Here is a 22,907-nt window from a genome sequence, read left to right as displayed (position 1 = left end):
TAAAGTTGAATAAAATTAAAAATATAAATGTTAAAAATGAGAAAAGTAGAAGCATTCATGTCCAAAAGAATAGGAATCTAACGGTGTTTGAATGGTTTTTCTAAGTTGAGCGGTTTTGAAGGAGTGAGATGCCAAAAAACGTACGGAATATATAATAATAATAACTAGAAAGTGCATTTTCTGAAGAAACTGCAGTGTGAATGCTTGAATCTGAATGTATGCACTGAAATGAATTAATTACTGAATTTAAGTTAAAAATCTTGAATGAGATAAAAAAAACAACAACCCGAATTTAACCTGAAAACAAAAGTGCTGAACTGCTAAAAGCTGAAGGTTACACAGAAGAAGAAGTTGGAAAAAAAGCTGAAAATGTTTTAATTGTAAATTAGAAAAACCTAAGAAATGAGAAAAGAACATTTAGAGTCAGAAAACATCTGAAAGAATATTAAAAGGTCATATTCTTTGAATCACTGAATGACTAAAATGTGATCCCTCCACTTGGACCCACACAGTTTAAAAAGTTGACATCTCTGAGCTTTGAAAGACAAGATGTTGGAAAAAGAACAACGATGGCGACGTTTTGAGGGTAAAATGATGGCTTTAACACTGTGGACACAGCAGCAGTTGAAAGAGAAGTGTTTAAGATGAATCTTGGCAGAGTGAGAGAGAGCTCGTTAAGCAGGCAGGTGTGAGCCTGGTTGCTATAGTGACCGCACCCAATGGCTCCATACACACGACACAGACATGCACCTCACTTTTGCTGCTTAAAATGAACAGAAAAGTCAGGCCGAAACAAATCGTTCCCAAATGAAAAGTACATGTCGTACTGACAAAATTCTTTCACCGTGAGCGACAGCCATGTCTAGTCTACCTAATTCTCAGTTTTCATGCCTGTGGAGCTTATTATATGGACGTGGTGACAGTGTAAAAACACCATGCTCTTCTGATTTTCAAACCAACCTTCTGAGCCGTTTTAACATTAGAGTCTATGGAAGAGTTGGAGGGAGGAGGCTGTGCATTGGTGACATTTATGAAAGAACCATAACACCTAGGACAATAGTAAACACATTGGATGAAAGAGGACAGCCATGGCTACGTTTTGAGGGTAAAATCATACCTGTAGAGCAAACGCTGCGGACACAGCAGCAGTTTTAAAAAAGATTTTAAGATTAATTTTTTTGCTCCTCTCACTCTAGCAGTTGAGCTGTCTCACTCTAGCCCCAACATTCCGTCCCATACACACCCATTATAAACTCTGAAACGGGTGAAAAAACATCATGAAACTTAAACTGGAACTGAAGAAAAAGTATAATAGATATTGAAAAGATAAATACAAGTTGAATAGTTGAATGTCTTGTCTTCGTTTTAAAGTTTGAATGGTGGCTCTATGTCAATGTATGTGGAAGTAGTAAGAGTTTAAAAATGAGTAAGTTGAATGAGGATTTGAAGGGTCTCCCCATTGAAATACATTATAAATTTTTGTTGAATAAAGTTGAATAAAATTAAAAATATAAATGTTAAAAATATGAAAAATAGAAGCAGTGTTGTCCAAAAGAATAGGAATCTAACGGTGTTTGAATGGTTTTTCTAAGTTGAACGGTTTTGAAGGAGTGAGATGCCAAAAAACGTACGGAATATATAATAATAATAATAATAATAAAGATTCGAATAACAATACTGTGAATGCTTTTCAAGCATTCACACTAATAATAATAATAAAGATTCGAATAACAATACTGTGAATGCTTTTCAAGCATTCACACTAATAATAAAGATTAGAAGAACAATACTGTGAATGCTTTTCCAGCATTCACACTAATAAAGATTAGAAGAACAATACTGTGAATGCTTTTCAAGCATTCACACTAACTAGAAAGTGCATTTTCTGAAGAAACTGCAGTGTGAATGCTTGAATCTGAATGTATGCACTGAAATGAATTAATTGCTGAATTTTGAGTTAAAAATAGTGAATGAAATAAAAAAAAAACAAAAAAAACAACCAAATTTAACCTGAAAACAAAAGTGCTGAACTGCTAAAAGCTGAAGGTTACACAGAAGCAGAAGTTGGAAAAAAGCTGAAAATGTTTTAAATGTAAATTAGAAAACCCTAAGAAATGAGAAAAGAACATTTAGAGTCAGAAAACATCTGAATGAATATTAAAAGGTCATATTCTTTGAATCACTGAATGAAGAAAATGTGATCCCTCCACTTGGACCCACACAGTTTAAAAAGTTTAAATGCCTGAGCTTTGAAAGACAAGATGTTGGAAAAAGAACAACGATGGCGACGTTTTGAGGGTAAAATGATGGCTTTAACACTGTGGACACAGCAGCAGTTGAAAGAGAAGTGCTTAAGATGAATCTTGGTACAGTGGCAGGCAGAGCTCGTTAAGCAGGCAGGTGTGAGCCTGGTTGCTATAGTGACCGCACCCAATGGCTCCATACACACGTACACAGACATGCGCCTCACTTTTGCTGCTTAAAATGAACAGAAAAGTCAGGCCGAAACAAATCGTTCCCAAATGAAAAGTAAAAGTCGTACTGACAAAATTCTTTCACCGTGAGCGACAGCCATGTCTAGTCTACCTAATTCTCAGTTTTCATGCCTGTGGAGTTTATTATATGGACGTGGTGACAGTGGAAAGACACCATGCTCTTCTGATTTTCAAACGAACCTTCTGAGCCATTTTAACATTAGAGTCTATGGAAGAGTTGGAGGGAGGAGGCTGTGCATTGGTGACATTTATGAAAGAACCATAACACCTAGTACAATAGTAAACACATTGGATGAAAGAGGACAGCGATGGCTACGTTTTGAGGGTAAAATCATACCTGTAGAGCAAACGCTGCGGACACAGCAGCAGTTTTAAAAAAGATTTTAAGATTAATTTTTTTGCTCCTCTCACTCTAGCAGTTGAGCTGTCTCACTCTAGCCCCAACATTCCGTCCCATACACACCCATTATAAACTCTGAAACGGGTGAAAAAACATCATGAAACTTAAACTGGAACTGAAGAAAAAGTATAATAGATATTGAAAAGATAAATACAAGTTGAATAGTTGAATGTCTTGTCTTCGTTTTAAAGTTTGAATGGTGGCTCTATGTCAATGTATGTGGAAGTAGTAAGAGTTTAAAAATGAGTAAGTTGAATGAGGATTTGAAGGGTCTCCCCATTGAAATACATTATAAATTTTTGTTGAATAAAGTTGAATAAAATTAAAAATATAAATGTTAAAAATATGAAAAATAGAAGCAGTGTTGTCCAAAAGAATAGGAATCTAACGGTGTTTGAATGGTTTTTCTAAGTTGAACGGTTTTGAAGGAGTAGGATTACAAAAAACGTACGGAATAGATAAAATATAACTAGAAAGTGCATTTTCTGAAGAAACTGCAGTGTGAATGCTTGAATCTGAATGTATGCACTGAAATGAATTAATTGCTGAATTTTGAGTTAAAAATATTGAATGAAATTTAAAAAAAAACAAAAAAAAAACCAACCAATTTTAACCTGAAAACAAAGGTGCTGAACTGCTAAAAGCTGAAGGTTACACAGAAGCAGAAGTTGGAAAAAAGCTGAAAATGTTTTAAAATGTAAATTAGAAAACCCTAAGAAATGAGAAAAGAACATTTAGAGTCAGAAAACATCTGAATGAATATTAAAAGTTCATATTCTTTGAATCACTGAATGAAGAAAATGTGATCCCTCCACTTTGATCCACACAGTTTAAAAAGTTTAAATGTCTGAGCTTTGAAAGACACTGTGTTGGAAAGAGAACAATAATGGCGACATTTTGAGGGTAAAATGATGGCTGTGACACTGTGGACACAGCAGCAGTTGAAAGAGAAGTGCTTAAGATGAATCTTGGTACAGTGGCAGGCAGAGCTCGTTAAGCAGGCAGGTGTGAGCCTGGTTGCTATAGTGACTGCACCCAATGGCTCCATACACACGTACACAGACATGCGCCTCACTTTTGCTCCTTAAAATGAACAGAAAAGTCAGGCCGAAACAAATCGTTCCCAAATGAAAAGTATAGGTCGTATTGACGAAATTCTTTCACCGTGAGCGACAGCAGCTTCTAGTCTACTGAATTCTCAGTTTTCATGCCTGTGGAGTTTATTATATGGACGTGGTGACAGTGTAAAGACACCATGCTCTTCTGATTTTCAAACGAACCTTCTGAGCCATTTTAACATTAGAGTCTATGGAAGAGTTGGAGGGAGGAGGCTGTGCATTGGTGACATTTATGAAAGAACCATAACACCTAGTACAATAGTAAACACATTGGATGAAAGAGGACAGCCATGGCTACGTTTTGAGGGTAAAATCATACCTGTAGAGCAAACGCTGTGGACACAGCAGCAGTTTTAAAAAAGATTTTAAGATTAATTTTTTTGCTCCTCTCACTCTAGCAGTTGAGCTGCCTCACTCTAGCCCCAACATTCCGTCCCATACACACCCATTATAAACTCTGAAACGGGTGAAAAAACATCATGAAACTTAAACTGGAACTGAAGAAAAAGTATAATAGATATTGAAAAGATAAATACAAGTTGAATAGTTGAATGTCTTGTCTTCGTTTTAAAGTTTGAATGGTGGCTCTATGTCAACGTATGTGGAAGTAGTAAGAGTTTAAAAATGAGTAAGTTGAATGAGAATTTGAAGGGTCTCCCCATTGAAATACATGGGAAATTTTTGTTGAATAAAGTTGAATAAAATTAAAAATATAAATGTTAAAAATGAGAAAAATAGAAGCAGTGTTGTCCAAAAGAATAGGAATCTAACGGTGTTTGAATGGTTTTTCTAAGTTGAACGGTTTTGAAGGAGTAGGCTTTCAAAAAACGTACGGAATAGATAATAATAAAATAGAACTAGAAAGTGCATTTTCTGAAGAAACTGCAGTGTGAATGCTTGAATCTGAATGTATGCACTGAAATGAATTAATTGCTGAATTTTGAGTTAAAAATATTGAATGAGATTAAAAAAAAAAAAAAAAAAAAAAGAATTTAACCTGAAAACAAAGGTGCTGAACTGCTAAAAGCTGAAGGTTACACAGAAGAAGGAGTTGGAAAAAAACTGAAAATGTTTTAAATGTAAATTAGAAAACCCTAAGAAATGAGAAAAGAACATTTAGAGTCAGAAAACATCTGAATGAATATTAAAAGGTCATATTCTTTGAATCACTGAATGACTCAAATGTGATCCCTCCACTTTGATCCACACAGTTTAAAAAGTTTAAATGCCTGAGCTTTGAAAGATACGGTGTTGGAAAGAGAACAATAATGGCGACAATTTGAGGGTAAAATGATGGCTGTGACACTGTGGACACAGCAGCAGTTGAAAGAGAAGTGCTTAAGATGAATCTTGGTACAGTGGCAGGCAGAGCTCGTTAAGCAGGCAGGTGTGAGCCTGGTTGCTATAGTGAACCGCACCCAATGGCTCCATACACACGTACACAGACATGCGCCTCACTTTTGCTGCTTAAAATGAACAGAAAAGTCAGGCCGAAACAAATCGCTCCCAAATGAAAAGTAAAAGTCGTATTGACAAAATTCTTTCACCGTGAGCGACAGCAATGTCTAGTCTACCAAATTCTCAGTTTTCATGCCTGTGGAGCTTATTATATGGACGTGGTGACAGTGGAAAGACACCATGCTCTTCTGATTTTCAAACGAACCTTCTGAGCCATTTTAACATTAGAGTCTATGGAAGAGTTGGAGGGAGGAGGCTGTGCATTGGTGACATTTATGAAAGAACCATAACACCTAGTACAATAGTAAACACATTGGATGAAAGAGGACAGCCATGGCTACGTTTTGAGGGTAAAATCATACCTGTAGAGCAAACGCTGCGGACACAGCAGCAGTTTTAAAAAAGATTTTAAGATAAATTTTTTTGCTCCTCTCACTCTAGCAGTTGAGCTGTCTCACTCTAGCCCCAACATTCCGTCCCATACACACCCATTATAAACTCTGAAACGGGTGAAAAAACATCATGAAACTTAAACTGGAACTGAAGAAAAAGTATAATAGATATTGAAAAGATAAATACAAGTTGAATAGTTGAATGTCTTGTCTTCGTTTTAAAGTTTGAATGGTGGCTCTATGTCAACGAATGTTGAAGTAGATACAGTTTAAAAATGAGTAAGTTGAATGAGGATTTGAAGGGTCTCCCCATTGAAATACATTATAAATTTTTGTTGAATAAAGTTGAATAAAATTAAAAATATAAATGTTAAAAATGAGAAAAATAGAAGCAGTCATGTCCAAAAGAATAGGAATCTAACGGTGTTTGAATGGTTTTTCTAAGTTGAACGGTTTTGAAGGAGTTAGATGCCAAAAAACGTACGGAAGATGATATAATAATAAAGATTAGAAGAACAATACTGTGAATGCTTTTCAAGCATTCACACTAATAATAACTAGAAAGTGCATTTTCTGAAGAAACTGCAGTGTGAATGCTTGAATCTGAATGTATGCACTGAAATGAATTAATTGCTGAATTTTGAGTTAAAAATATTGAATGAGATAAAAAAAAAAAAAAAAAAAAAACGAATTTAACCTGAAAACAAAGGTGCTGAACTGCTAAAAGCTGAAGGTTACACAGAAGAAGGAGTTGGAAAAAAACTGAAAATGTTTTAAATGTAAATTAGAAAACCCTAAGAAATGAGAAAAGAACATTTAGAGTCAGAAAACATCTGAATGAATATTAAAAGGTCATATTCTTTGAATCACTGAATGACTCAAATGTGATCCCTCCACTTTGATCCACACAGTTTAAAAAGTTTACATCTCTGAGCTTTGAAAGATACGGTGTTGGAAAGAGAACAATAATGGCGACAATTTGAGGGTAAAATGATGGCTGTAACACTGTGGACACAGCAGCAGTTGAAAGAGAAGTGCTTAAGATGGATCTTGGTACAGTGGCAGGCAGAGCTCGTTAAGCAGGCAGGTGTGAGCCTGGTTGCTATAGTGACCGCACCCAATGGCTCCATACACACGTACACAGACATGCGCCTCACTTTTGCTGCTTAAAATGAACAGAAAAGTCAGGCCGAAACAAATCGCTCCCAAATGAAAAGTAAAAGTCGTATTGACAAAATTCTTTCACCGTGAGCGACAGCAATGTCTAGTCTACCTAATTCTCAGTTTTCATGCCTGTGGAGCTTATTATATGGACGTGGTGACAGTGGAAAGACACCATGCTCTTCTGATTTTCAAACGAACCTTCTGAGCCATTTTAACATTAGAGTCTATGGAAGAGTTGGAGGGAGGAGGCTGTGCATTGGTGACATTTATGAAAGAACCATAACACCTAGTACAATAGTAAACACATTGGATGAAAGAGGACAGCGATGGCTACGTTTTGAGGGTAAAATCATACCTGTAGAGCAAACGCTGCGGACACAGCAGCAGTTTTAAAAAAGATTTTAAGATTAATTTTTTTGCTCCTCTCACTCTAGCAGTTGAGCTGCCTCACTCTAGCCCCAACATTCCGTCCCATACACACCCATTATAAACTCTGAAACGGGTGAAAAAACATCATGAAACTTAAACTGGAACTGAAGAAAAAGTATAATGGATATTGAAAAGATAAATACAAGTTGAATAGTTGAATGTCTTGTCTTCGTTTTAAAGTTTGAATGGTGGCTCTATGTCAATGTATGTGGAAGTAGTAAGAGTTTAAAAATGAGTAAGTTGAATGAGGATTTGAAGGGTCTCCCCATTGAAATACATTATAAATTTTTGTTGAATAAAGTTGAATAAAATTAAAAATATAAATGTTAAAAATATGAAAAATAGAAGCAGTGTTGTCCAAAAGAATAGGAATCTAACGGTGTTTGAATGGTTTTTCTAAGTTGAACGGTTTTGAAGGAGTAGGCTTATAAAAAACGTACGGAAAAATAAAATATAACTAGAAAGTGCATTTTCTGAAGAAACTGCAGTGTGAATGCTTGAATCTGAATGTATGCACTGAAATGAATTAATTGCTGAATTTTGAGTTAAAAATATTGAATGAGATTAAAAAAAAACAAAAAAAAACAACGAATTTAACCTGAAAACAAAGGTGCTGAACTGCTAAAAGCTGAAGGTTACACAGAAGGAGGAGTTGGAAAAAAACTGAAAATGTTTTAAATGTAAATTAGAAAACCCTAAGAAATAAGAAAAGAACATTTAGAGTCAGAAAACATCTGAATGAATATTAAAAGGTCATATTCTTTGAATCACTGAATGACTCAAATGTGATCCCTCCACTTTGATCCACACAGTTTAAAAAGTTTAAATGCCTGAGCTTTGAAAGATACGGTGTTGGAAAGAGAACAATAATGGCGACAATTTGAGGGTAAAATGATGGCTGTAACACTGTGGACACAGCAGCAGTTGAAAGAGAAGTGCTTAAGATGAATCTTGGGACAGTGGCAGGCAGAGCTCGTTAAGCAGGCAGGTGTGAGCCTGGTTGCTATAGTGACCGCACCCAATGGCTCCATACACACGTACACAGACATGCGCCTCACTTTTGCTGCTTAAAATGAACAGAAAAGTCAGGCCGAAACAAATCGTTCCCAAATGAAAAGTAAAAGTCGTATTGACAAAATTCTTTCACTGTGAGCGACAGCAATGTCTAGTCTACCAAATTCTCAGTTTTCATGTCTGTGGGGTTTATTATATGGACGTGGTGACAGTGGAAAGACACCATGCTCTTCTGATTTTCAAACGAACCTTCTGAGCCATTTTAACATTAGAGTCTATGGAAGAGTTGGAGGGAGGAGGCTGTGCATTGGTGACATTTATGAAAGAACCATAACACCTAGTACAATAGTAAACACATTGGATGAAAGAGGACAGCCATGGCTACGTTTTGAGGGTAAAATCATACCTGTAGAGCAAACGCTGCGGACACAGCAGCAGTTTTAAAAAAGATTTTAAGATTAATTTTTTTGCTCCTCTCACTCTAGCAGTTGAGCTGCCTCACTCTAGCCCCAACATTCCGTCCCATACACACCCATTATAAACTCTGAAACGGGTGAAAAAACATCATGAAACTTAAACTGGAACTGAAGAAAAAGTATAATAGATATTGAAAAGATAAATACAAGTTGAATAGTTGAATGTCTTGTCTTCGTTTTAAAGTTTGAATGGTGGCTCTATGTCAATGTATGTGGAAGTAGTAAGAGTTTAAAAATGAGTAAGTTGAATGAGAATTTGAAGGGTCTCCCCATTGAAATACATGGGAAATTTTTGTTGAATAAAGTTGAATAAAATTAAAAATATAAATGTTAAAAATGAGAAAAATAGAAGCAGTCATGTCCAAAATAATAGGAATCTAACGATGTTTGAATGGTTTTTCTAAGTTGAACGGTTTTGAAGGAGTAGGCTTTCAAAAAACGTACGGAAGAATAAAATAGAACTAGAAAGTGCATTTTCTGAAGAAACTGCAGTGTGAATGCTTGAATCTGAATGTATGCACTGAAATGAATTAATTGCTGAATTTTGAGTTAAAAATTTTGAATGAGATAAAAAAAAAAAAAACAACAACCTGAATTTAACCTGAAAACAACAGTGCTGAACTGCTAAAAGCTGAAGGTTACACAGAAGAAGAAGTTGGAAAAAAGCTGAAAATGTTTTAATTGTAAATTAGAAAAACCTAAGAAATGAGAAAAGAACATTTAGAGTCAGAAAACATCTGAAAGAATATTAAAAGGTCATATTCTTTGAATCACTGAATGACTAAAATGTGATCCCTCCACTTGGACCCACACAGTTTAAAAAGTTTACATCTCTGAGCTTTGAAAGACAAGATGTTGGAAAAAGAACAACGATGGCGACGTTTTGAGGGTAAAATGATGGCTTTAACACTGTGGACACAGCAGCAGTTGAAAGAGAAGTGTTTAAGATGAATCTTGGCAGAGTGAGAGAGAGAGCTCGTTAAGCAGGCAGGTGTGAGCCTGGTTGCTATAGTGACCGCACCCAAGGGCTCCATACACACGGACACAGACATGCACCTCACTTTTGCTGCTTAAAATGAACAGAAAAGTCAGGCCGAAACAAATCGCTCCCAAATGAAAAGTAAAAGTCGTATTGACAAAATTCTTTCACCGTGAGCGACAGCAATGTCTAGTCTACCTAATTCTCAGTTTTCATGCCTGTGGAGCTTATTATATGGACGTGGTGACAGTGTAAAGACACCATGCTCTTCTGATTTTCAAACCAACCTTCTGAGACATTTTAACATTGGAGTCTATGGAAGAGTTGGAGGGAGGAGGCTGTGCATTGGTGAGATTTATGAAAGAACCATAACACCTAGTACAATAGTAAACACATTGGATGAAAGAGGACAGCGATGGCTACGTTTTGAGGGTAAAATCATACCTGTAGAGCAAACGCTGTGGACACAGCAGCAGTTTTAAAAAAGATTTTAAGATTAATTTTTTTGCTCCTCTCACTCTAGCAGTTGAGCTGCCTCACTCTAGCCCCAACATTCCGTCCCATACACACCCATTATAAACTCTGAAACGGGTGAAAAAACATCATGAAACTTAAACTGGAACTGAAGAAAAAGTATAATAGATATTGAAAAGATAAATACAAGTTGAATAGTTGAATGTCTTGTCTTCGTTTTAAAGTTTGAATGGTGGCTCTATGTCAATGTATGTGGAAGTAGTAAGAGTTTAAAAATGAGTAAGTTGAATGAGAATTTGAAGGGTCTCCCCATTGAAATACATGGGAAATTTTTGTTGAATAAAGTTGAATAAAATTAAAAATATAAATGTTAAAAATGAGAAAATTAGAAGCAGTCATGTCCAAAATAATAGGAATCTAACGATGTTTGAATGGTTTTTCTAAGTTGAACGGTTTTGAAGGAGTAGGCTTTGAAAAAACGTACGGAAAAATAAAATATAATAATAATAATAATAATAATAAAGATTAGAAGAACAATACTGTGAATGCTTTTCAAGCATTCACACTAACTAGAAAGTGCATTTTCTGAAGAAACTGCAGTGTGAATGCTTGAATCTGAATGTATGCACTGAAATGAATTAATTGCTGAATTTTGAGTTAAAAATATTGAATGAAATTTAAAAAAAAAACAAAAAAAAAACAACCAAATTTAACCTGAAAACAAAGGTGCTGAACTGCTAAAAGCTGAAGGTTACACAGAAGCAGAAGTTGGAAAAAAGCTGAAAATGTTTTAAATGTAAATTAGAAAACCCTAAGAAATGAGAAAAGAACATTTAGAGTCAGAAAACATCTGAATGAATATTAAAAGTTCATATTCTTTGAATCACTGAATGACTCAAATGTGATCCCTCCACTTTGATCCACACAGTTTAAAAAGTTTAAATGTCTGAGCTTTGAAAGACAAGATGTTGGAAAGAGAACAACGATGGCGACGTTTTGAGGGTAAAATGATGGCTTTAACACTGTGGACACAGCAGCAGTTGAAAGAGAAGTGTTTAAGATGAATCTTGGCAGAGTGGCAGGCAGAGCTCGTTAAGCAGGCAGGTGTGAGCCTGGTTGCTATAGTGACCGCACCCAATGGCTCCATACACACGACACAGACATGCACCTCACTTTTGCTGCTTAAAATGAACAGAAAAGTCAGGCCGAAACAAATCGTTCCCAAATGAAAAGTACATGTCGTATTGACAAAATTCTTTCACCGTGAGCGACAGCCATGTCTAGTCTACCTAATTCTCAGTTTTCATGCCTGTGGAGCTTATTATATGGACGTGGTGACAGTGTAAAGACACCATGCTCTTCTGATTTTCAAACGAACCTTCTGAGCCATTTTAACATTAGAGTCTATGGAAGAGTTGGAGGGAGGAGGCTGTGCATTGGTGACATTTATGAAAGAACCATAACACCTAGGACAATAGTAAACACATTGGATGAAAGAGGACAGCCATGGCTACGTTTTGAGGGTAAAATCATACCTGTAGAGCAAACGCTGCGGACACAGCAGCAGTTTTAAAAAAGATTTTAAGATTAATTTTTTTGCTCCTCTCACTCTAGCAGTTGAGCTGTCTCACTCTAGCCCCAACATTCCGTCCCATACACACCCATTATAAACTCTGAAACGGGTGAAAAAACATCATGAAACTTAAACTGGAACTGAAGAAAAAGTATAATAGATATTGAAAAGATAAATACAAGTTGAATAGTTGAATGTCTTGTCTTCGTTTTAAAGTTTGAATGGTGGCTCTATGTCAATGTATGTGGAAGTAGTAAGAGTTTAAAAATGAATAAGTTGAATGAGAATTTGAAGGGTCTCCCCATTGAAATACATGGGAAATTTTGGGAAATTTTTTTTGAATAAAGTTGAATAAAATTAAAAATATAAATGTTAAAAATATGAAAAATAGAAGCAGTCATGTCCAAAAGAAGAGGAATCTAATGGTGTTTGAATGGTTTTTCTAAGTTGAACGGTTTTGAAGGAGTAGGAGTACAAAAAACGTACGGAATACAGAATAAAATATAACTAGAAAGTGCATTTTCTGAAGAAACTGCAGTGTGAATGCTTGAATCTGAATGTATGCATTGAAATGAAATAATTACTGAATTTAAGTTAAAAATTTTGAATGAGATTAAAAAAAAAACCTGAATTTAACCTGAAAACAAAAGTGCTGAACTGCTAAAAGCTGAAGGTTACACAGAAGAAGAAGTTGGAAAAAAGCTGAAAATGTTTTAATTGTAAATTAGAAAAACCTAAGAAATGAGAAAAGAACATTTAGAGTCAGAAAACATCTGAAAGAATATTAAAAGGTCATATTCTTTGAATCACTGAATGACTAAAATGTGATCCCTCCACTTGGATCCACACAGTTTAAAAAGTTTAAATGCCTGAGCTTTGAAAGACAAGATGTTGGAAAGAGAACAACGATGGCGACGTTTTGAGGGTAAAATGATGGCTTTAACACTGTGGACACAGCAGCAGTTGAAAGAGAAGTGTTTAAGATGAATCTTGGCAGAGTGGCAGAGAGAGCTCGTTAAGCAGGCAGGTGTGAGCCTGGTTGCTATAGTGACCGCACCCAATGGCTCCATACACACGCACACAGACATGCACCTCACTTTTGCTGCTTAAAATGAACAGAAAAGTCAGGCCGAAACAAATCGTTCCCAAATGAAAAGTACATGTCGTACTGACAAAATTCTTTCACCGTGAGCGACAGCCATGTCTAGTCTACCTAATTCTCAGTTTTCATGCCTGTGGAGCTTATTATATGGACGTGGTGACAGTGTAAAGACACCATGCTCTTCTGATTTTCAAACGAACCTTCTGAGCCATTTTAACATTAGAGTCTATGGAAGAGTTGGAGGGAGGAGGCTGTGCATTGGTGACATTTATGAAAGAACCATAACACCTAGGACAATAGTAAACACATTGGATGAAAGAGGACAGCCATGGCTACGTTTTGAGGGTAAAATCATACCTGTAGAGCAAACGCTGCGGACACAGCAGCAGTTTTAAAAAAGATTTTAAGATTAATTTTTTTGCTCCTCTCACTCTAGCAGTTGAGCTGCCTCACTCTAGCCCCAACATTCCGTCCCATACACACCCATTATAAACTCTGAAATGGGTGAAAAAACATCATGAAACTTAAACTGGAACTGAAGAAAAAGTATAATAGATATTGAAAAGATAAATACAAGTTGAATAGTTGAATGTCTTGTCTTCGTTTTAAAGTTTGAATGGTGGCTCTATGTCAATGTATGTGGAAGTAGTAAGAGTTTAAAAATGAGTAAGTTGAATGAGAATTTGAAGGGTCTCCCCATTGAAATACATGGGAAATTTTTGTTGAATAAAGTTGAATAAAATTAAAAATATAAATGTTAAAAATGAGAAAAATAGAAGCAGTCATGTCCAAAATAATAGGAATCTAACGATGTTTGAATGGTTTTTCTAAGTTGAACGGTTTTGAAGGAGTAGGCTTTCAAAAAACGTACGGAATAAGAAAATATAATAATAACTAGAAAGTGCATTTTCTGAAGAAACTGCAGTGTGAATGCTTGAATCTGAATGTATGCACTGAAATGAATTAATTGCTGAATTTTGAGTTAAAAATATTGAATGAGATTTAAAAAAAACAAAAAAAACCCGAATTTAACCTGAAAACAAAGGTGCTGAACTGCTAAAAGCTGAAGGTTACACAGAAGAAGGAGTTGGAAAAAAAACTGAAAATGTTTTAAATGTAAATTAGAAAACCCTAAGAAATGAGAAAAGAACATTTAGAGTCAGAAAACATCTGAAAGAATATTAAAAGGTCATATTCTTTGAATCACTGAAACACTAAAATGTGATCCCTCCACTTTGATCCACACAGTTTAAAAAGTTTAAATGCCTGAGCTTTGAAAGATACGGTGTTGGAAAGAGAACAATAATGGCGACAATTTGAGGGTAAAATGATGGCTGTAACACTGTGGACACAGCAGCAGTTGAAAGAGAAGTGTTTAAGATGAATCTTGGTACAGTGGCAGGCAGAGCTCGTTAAGCAGGCAGGTGTGAGCCTGGTTGCTATAGTGACCGCACCCAATGGCTCCATACACACGGACACAGACATGCACCTCACTTTTGCTGCTTAAAATGAACAGAAAAGTCAGGCCCAAACAAATCGTTCCCATATGAAAAGTACAAGTCGTATTGACGAAATTCTTTCACCGTGAGCGACAGCAATGTCTAGTCTACTGAATTCTCAGTTTTCATGCCTGTGGAGTTTATTATATGGACGTGGTGACAGTGGAAAGACACCATGCTCTTCTGATTTTCAAACGAACCTTCTGAGCCATTTTAACATTAGAGTCTATGGAAGAGTTGGAGGGAGGAGGCTGTGCATTGGTGACATTTATGAAAGAACCATAACACCTAGGACAATAGTAAACACATTGGATGAAAGAGGACAGCGATGGCTACGTTTTGAGGGTAAAATGGTGGCTGTAGAGCAAACGCTGTGGACACAGCAGCAGTTTTAAAAAATATTTTAAGATTAATTTTTTTGCTCCTCTCACTCTAGCAGTTGAGCTCTCTCACTCTAGCCCCAACATTCCGTCCCATACACACCCATTATAAACTCTGAAACGGGTGAAAAAACATCATGAAACTTAAACTGGAACTGAAGAAAAAGTATAATAGATATTGAAAAGATAAATACAAGTTGAATAGTTGAATGTCTTGTCTTCGTTTTAAAGTTTGAATGGTGGCTCTATGTCAATGTATGTGGAAGTAGTAAGAGTTTAAAAATGAGTAAGTTGAATGAGGATTTGAAGGGTCTCCCCATTGAAATACATTATAAATTTTTGTTGAATAAAGTTGAATAAAATTAAAAATATAAATGTTAAAAATATGAAAAATAGAAGCAGTGTTGTCCAAAAGAATAGGAATCTAACGGTGTTTGAATGGTTTTTCTAAGTTGAACGGTTTTGAAGGGGTAGGATTACAAAAAACGTACGGAATAGATAAAATATAATAATAATAATAATAATAAAGATTCGAATAACAATACTGTGAATGCTTTTCAAGCATTCACACTAATAAAGATTAGAAGAACAATACTGTGAATGCTTTTCAAGCATTCACACTAATAACTAGAAAGTGCATTTTCTGAAGAAACTGCAGTGTGAATGCTTGAATCTGAATGTATGCACTGAAATGAATTAATTGCTGAATTTTGAGTTAAAAATATTGAATGAGATTAAAAAAAAAACAAAAAAAAACAACGAATTTAACCTGAAAACAAAGGTGCTGAACTGCTAAAAGCTGAAGGTTACACAGAAGAAGGAGTTGGAAAAAAACTGAAAATGTTTTAAATGTAAATTAGAAAACCCTAAGAAATGAGAAAAGAACATTTAGAGTCAGAAAACATCTGAATGAATATTAAAAGGTCATATTCTTTGAATCACTGAATGACTCAAATGTGATCCCTCCACTTTGATCCACACAGTTTAAAAAGTTTAAATGCCTGAGCTTTGAAAGATACGGTGTTGAAAAGAGAACAACAATGGCGACATTTTGAGGGTAAAATGATGGCTGTAACACTGTGGACACAGCAGCAGTTGAAAGAGAAGTGTTTAAGATGAATCTTGGTACAGTGGCAGGCAGAGCTCGTTAAGCAGGCAGGTGTGAGCCTGGTTGCTATAGTGACCGCACCCAATGGCTCCATACACACGTACACAGACATGCGCCTCACTTTTGCTCCTTAAAATGAACAGAAAATTCAGGGCGAAACAAATCGTTCCCAAATGAAAAGTATAGGTCGTATTGACAAAATTCTTTCACCGTGAGCGGCAGCAATGTCCAGTCTACCTAATTCTCAGTTTTCATGCCTGTGGAGTTTATTATATGGACGTGGTGACAGTGTAAAGACACCATGCTCTTCTGATTTTCAAACGAACCTTCTGAGAAAGTTTAACATTAGAGTCTATGGAAGAGTTGGAGGGAGGAGGCTGTGCATTGGTGACATTTACGAAAGAACCATAACACCTAGGACAATAGTAAACACATTGGATGAAAGAGGACAGCGATGGCTACGTTTTGAGGGTAAAATCATACCTGTAGAGCAAACGCTGCGGACACAGCAGCAGTTTTAAAAAAGATTTTAAGATTAATTTTTTTGCTCCTCTCACTCTAGCAGTTGAGCTGCCTCACTCTAGCCCCAACATTCCGTCCCATACACACCCATTATAAACTCTGAAACGGGTGAAAAAACATCATGAAACTTAAACTGGAACTGAAGAAAAAGTATAATAGATATTGAAAAGATAAATACAAGTTGAATAGTTGAATGTCTTGTCTTCGTTTTAAAGTTTGAATGGTGGCTCTATGTCAATGTATGTGGAAGTAGTAAGAGTTTAAAAATGAGTAAATTGAATGAGAATTTGAAGGGTCTCCCCATTGAAATACATGGGAAATTTTTGTTGAATAAAGTTGAATAAAATTAAAAATATAAATGTTAAAAATGAGAAAAATAGAAGCAGTCATGTCCAAAAGAATAGGAATCTAATGGTGTTTGAATGGTTTTTCTAAGTTGAACGGTTTTGAAGGAGTAGGAGTACAAAAAACGTACGGAATAGATAAAATAGAATAATAAAGATTAGAAGAACAATACTGTGAATGCTTTTCAAGCATTCACACTAACTAGAAAGTGCATTTTCTGAAGAAACTGCAGTGTGAATGCTTGAATCTGAATGTATGCACTGAAATGAATTAATTGCTGAATTTTGAGTTAAAAATCTTGAATGAGATTAAAAAAAAAAAAAAAAAAAAAACGAATTTAACCTGAAAACAAAGGTGCTGAACTGCTAAAAGCTGAAGGTTACACAGAAGAAGGAGTTGGAAAAAAACTGAAAATGTTTTAATTGTAAATTAGAAAAACCTAAGAAATGAGAAAAGAACATTTAGAGTCAGAAAACATCTGAAAGAATATTAAAAGGTCATATTCTTTGAATCACTGAATGACTCAAATGTGATCCCTCCACTTTGATCCACACAGTTTAAAAAGTTTACATCTCTGAGCTTTGAAAGACAAGATGTTGGAAAAAGAACAACGATGGCGACGTTTTGAGGGTAAAATGATGGCTTTAACACTGTGGACACAGCAGCAGTTGAAAGAGAAGTGTTTCAGATTAATTTTGGCACAGTGGCAGAGAGAGCTCGTTAAGCAGGCAGGTGTGAGCCTGGTTGCTATAGTGACTGCACCCAATGGCTCCATACACACGACACAGACATGCACCTCACTTTTGCTGCTTAAAATGAACAGAAAAGTCAGGCCGAAACAAATCGTTCCCAAATTAAAAGTACAAGTCGTATTGACAAAATTCTTTCACCGTGAGCGACAGCAGCTTCTAGTCTACCGAATTCTCAGTTTTCATGCCTGTGGAGTTTATTATATGGACGTGGTGACAGTGGAAAGACACCATGCTCTTCTGATTTTCAAACGAACCTTCTGAGCCATTTTAACATTAGAGTCTATGGAAGAGTTGGAGGGAGGAGGCTGTGCATTGGTGACATTTATGAAAGAACCATAACACCTAGTACAATAGTAAACACATTGGATGAAAGAGGACAGCGGTGGCTACGTTTTGAGTGTAAAATCATACCTGTAGAGCAAACGCTGTGGACACAGCAGCAGTTTTAAAAAAGATTTTAAGATTAATTTTTTTGCTCCTCTCACTCTAGCAGTTGAGCTGCCTCACTCTAGCCCCAACATTCCGTCCCATACACACCCATTATAAACTCTGAAACGGGTGAAAAAACATCATGAAACTTAAACTGGAACTGAAGAAAAAGTATAATAGATATTGAAAAGATAAATGCAAGTTGAATAGTTGAATGTCTTGTCTTCGTTTTAAAGTTTGAATGGTGGCTCTATGTCAATGTATGTGGAAGTAGTAAGAGTTTAAAAATGAGTAAGTTGAATGAGGATTTGAAGGGTCTCCCCATTGAAATACATTATAAATTTTTGTTGAATAAAGTTGAATAAAATTAAAAATATAAATGTTAAAAATATGAAAAATGGAAGCAGTGTTGTCCAAAAGAATAGGAATCTAACGGTGTTTGAATGGTTTTTCTAAGTTGAACGGTTTTGAAGGAGTAGGATTACAAAAAACGTACGGAATACAGAATAAAATATAATAATAATAATAAAGATTACAACAACAATACTGTGAATGCTTTTCAAGCATTCACACTAATAACTAGAAAGTGCATTTTCTGAAGAAACTGCAGTGTGAATGCTTGAATCTGAATGTATGCACTGAAATGAATTAATTGCTGAATTTTGAGTTAAAAATATTGAATGAGATTAAAAAAAAACAAAAAAAAAAAACGAATTTAACCTGAAAACAAAGGTGCTGAACTGCTAAAAGCTGAAGGTTACACAGAAGAAGAAGTTGGAAAAAAGCTAAACATGTTTAAAATGTAAATAATAAAAAAAATGAAAATCTCTGAATGAATATTAAAAGTTCAAATTCTTCTAACTGAAATGAACTTAAAAGATGAACAAAAATTCTGGAGAAAATGCAAACTTTAATATACAGCATAATGTTTTTCAGACATATACACATGTGTATATCATGTTTAATAGTATTACATACATCAATTTGTTTTGTATGTCATAGAAAAAAAAAAAAAAAATCTTAAGTCATATTTTACAGCTTCTTTCTGAAAAGGACTAGTAGAATAAATAAAAATAACTAAATTAAATAACTAAATAAAAAATAATAAGCAAGATATGAAATACATGAAAATTCAACTTTTAAAACCACAATCCTGAACCTTTAAATTGTGTTGGTTTCTTAGAACATGGCTGAACAGCTGTTTCTATCGTCCTACTTAATCTGTCTACACATCTTTTTATTACTCATTCTTCTTTATGTTTTAATGTAAACAGAGTCCACACAGTGGTAAAAGAGAACTGTATAGAGATTTTTGAGTAAACTCAAATGAAAGCCTAAGGTGGTGACACAGTTTAACACGTGCAAATAATCAAATAAACACATTAGTCCTTTTTGTGAACATGGATAAATAAGTATCAATACAGCATTGTTCAGCCATGCCACTAAATGCTTTTTTACACATTGTTTTAACCTGGGCTCAGACACAAAGTCCCAAAATTAGTTAGTCCCTGACTTTGAGTTGTGGTTATGACTAATTATTATACACAAGGCTTTATCTATCTAAACTCTAAGTACACAAATATGAAAAAAAAACCTATACTTACCAGCTGATACCCCACACTACACACTAGGTGTGCCATGTGACCTGAAACTTTGGTACAAAATCATCATAATCATTCTGTTAACACTGTTTTTTAACACTGTTTGTGTTGCTGTTCAGCAGTTTAAAATGTTTTAGATTGGATTACATGGAATGAATTTGAATTTTCTTGGGGGGTTTTGTGTGTGTTTTGTTCTTAGCAGATTTTTTCTTCCATAACGTTGAATTCCAGTTACCACATTTCTGGCCATATGACATCCCGAGTGCCCACTTAAAAAAATCCCCACAGTTAATTCAACATTAAAACAAAATAAAAATATGTTAAATAAATAAAGGTTTGCTCTGTGATGAAATACTAAATAAGCATACATTGTACAGAGCACTAACAATGACAACAATCCTTTAGCCTGTTGATCAGAGAGAGGCAGTCATTATGTCCATTTAAAACCTGTAATCACAGAGCACAACGTTTCTGTGAAACTATGAAGTCCCATATGATCCTCATCATGTCCAGTGACTTCAGAGTGGATCCTCCCTGTCATCCGGCCAGTGTTTGATGTGTGGCAAGCAGCACAGAAGCAGGATAGCTGAGGACTTTAAAAGAAGAGCAGAAAACAGGAATATGTAGTTGTAAATGTAAATATCAGTGATACTTGTCTTGTCAAAGGGAATAAAATAATGAAAATGTTAACTTACACACTCATTTAGGGAGGATCTTGACACTGCACAGAGGAGGCACAGTCAGTCTGACAATGATGGTGATCTCCAGGGATGTTTTCCTGCAGCAACATTCCTGCCAACTGGCCGTATGATCCAGAGTAGTGGGTTTGTAATAAACAGAAAGGTGTATATGTTAGGTAGTGTGCACTCAGAGCTGGTCCTAAGAAACAAACACATCCTGTAATAAACTGAATACCTGTAGTAGTGCTGCTGCAAATATGAAGCCCTTCTATCATGAGTGGTTTCAAAGAAGGTGTTTTGGAGGCTCAGTCACAGAAACTGTGCAGTCTGTTCAGTCCTGAGTGTCTCGGCTCTGAAGGGGATGGATCACAGAGGGAAACACCTGAGTACAGACATTACAATACACTCTAACACTCCTAAGGTCAAGTGAAAACACAATTTAAACACTTCACAAAGAATGAATACATGTTTTCATGGAAATAATGTCATTAACCCTTTTTGTTGTTAGTAAATCTCACCGACTGCTTGTGGGACAAGCTAGAAGGAAGACTTATCACAGAATCTCTCCTGTGCTCCAGATGTGAAGTCTCACGCTCTGATCGTATGGCGATGAAGATGTTGATGATGAAGTTTCTCTGATCTGTGGCATTACAGTTTCTAGCTGCTATGTGCTTCACATTGTTGGATTTTACATGTGAAGATTGGAGAAGACACAGGAGGACTGTGTCTTGCTTAAAAAAAAAAAAGAAAAAAAAAAGGAAACCTAACAGGAAAGGAAACCCCCCCTCAACTCCCACCGTACCCTCCCCCCCCCCTCCCACTCAACTCCCCAACCTCACACCATCAAATGTCTATACAAATGTAGGGTATCAGCTGGTAACAGAAAGCAAGTGTAACATATGCACTACATATGTAACACTGCTGAAACATTTCTGGCCAGAAATGTGCAGTTATCAACCCAGACCCACCCTGATGATTGCACTGGCCAGAAACATGATAAAAGCTCATAAAAATTTATGTTTCATAGTAAAATTGGTCCAAAAATATAATTGTGTACTTTTGAAAAAGTTTAAAGTTTATAACAAACCAAAATAATAATATTTTTGTAAATAGTATTTCAAAATAGAGGCACACATAAAGTGGCTTAACTGTCATTATTGCTGTAATTAGGTTTGTTTGTTTGTTTGTTTGTTTGTTTGTTTGTTTGTTTGTTTTTTTAAAAAGCAACCTTTAGTCATTATTGTTCTCTCAGAAACAATGAAGAAGCTGTTGAACATTTATGTGTTGTGTGGGCAATCCTCTGGTCCACCCTCCCTCCCTCCCAGCCACAGTGAGACTGGGGCAGCCTGGCAGGATGTTGAAGCCTGGCTGCAGAGAGGATATGCCTACACTATTCATTTTAAACTGCTATATTTGATTTTTCTGACATTTATAGGTTACTGTTAGTGAATTTTAGATTTTCTGTAATAAATAAAATTGTCATCTTTTACTGATATCATTACTTAATTCATGTAATTGTATTTTATGTAAACAATTCAAACATTATACTGCAATGCAGGGCGTCAACTTTTAAATAGCGCTCTACTTTCTTAAGTCATTCAAAAATATAGAAATTACTTACTGTATTCAAAGATCTAGATCATGAATCATCACAGGACAATACACAGTATACTGGGTCATGGTAACTATGGTATGTCTTCATGACTCCAGAATGGAGACATCGATCTGACTGAGAAATGAAAATAAGGTCAAGCAGTGTGTTCTTCTCTGTGGTAGGGGCAGTGATGACCTGTGCGTATCCCCTAGACTCAAACAACTCCATGATTGGTTTGTTTGCACTGGATAAAACATTCTCATTAAAATCACCACAAACTATGATGGGATGACAGTCCATGATCTCCAATGAGTCTAATAGGCTTACCAGGTTTTTCAGGAATGGCCTCAGAGTGTAGTCTGGAGGTCTGTATACAACTGCAATCAGAGCACTGACTGGTGCTTCAACCTTTAAAGCCAGAAATTCAAGGTCAGTTACATTATGGATGTACTGTTTTTCATGCACTTGAATGTCACTTTTCACATAAACAGCAACTCCACCACCACTTCTGTTAGCCATCTGGGGAAAGTTTGTGTAGGACAGGTGTCTGTTGCGTTTGAACAAATTATAATTTTCCAAGTGGAGACTCTCTGCGACAAAAGAGCCCCGCAGGTGTGTTTCTGTTAGGCACAAAACATCTGCTAGACACAATTCATGGTGACTTTTGATGTCATTAATGTGAGCTGGCAGTCCCTCTGTATTATGATGAACAATGGTGAAAACCTCTGACCTGCTGAGGGTTTGTCTCACGTGTAGAAGAGGCATCATGTCATCAAGGTTGGCTTGTCTCATGTTCTCAAGTGCTGCAGTGATTTCTGGGTTGGTGAATATTTTTTTCTCCTCCATATCAAGAAGATACAGTCCACTGAGAGACGTCACTCTACTGACAGCTACGTAGGCCATGCCGGGCTCAAAAATGCTCT

The 22,907-nt window shown here is 35.8% G+C and overlaps 1 long non-coding RNA gene across 1 annotated transcript; it reads right to left on the bottom strand.

Moving 5' to 3' along the window:
- Positions 1 to 18,946: 18,946 nt before the first annotated feature.
- Positions 18,947 to 21,159, bottom strand: LOC147304112 (uncharacterized). The gene is made up of 3 exons (XR_015127004.1): positions 20,626 to 21,159; positions 20,406 to 20,509; positions 18,947 to 20,303 (listed from the first exon to the last, which is right to left on the bottom strand). It is a non-coding gene; the product is annotated as an uncharacterized LOC147304112 (long non-coding RNA).
- Positions 21,160 to 22,907: the final 1,748 nt, after the last annotated feature.

Source organism: Aulonocara sp. 'chitande type north' Nkhata Bay, linkage group LG22 (genome assembly GCF_057382095.1).
Source record: "Aulonocara sp. 'chitande type north' Nkhata Bay isolate Kocher_YH1m ecotype deep benthic linkage group LG22, A_spYH_male_GT1.1, whole genome shotgun sequence".
Lineage (NCBI taxonomy): Eukaryota > Metazoa > Chordata > Actinopteri > Cichliformes > Cichlidae > Aulonocara > Aulonocara sp. 'chitande type north' Nkhata Bay.
The sequence above is the reverse complement of the archived record's forward strand: the minus strand, read 5'-3'. Positions and strand labels throughout refer to the sequence as shown.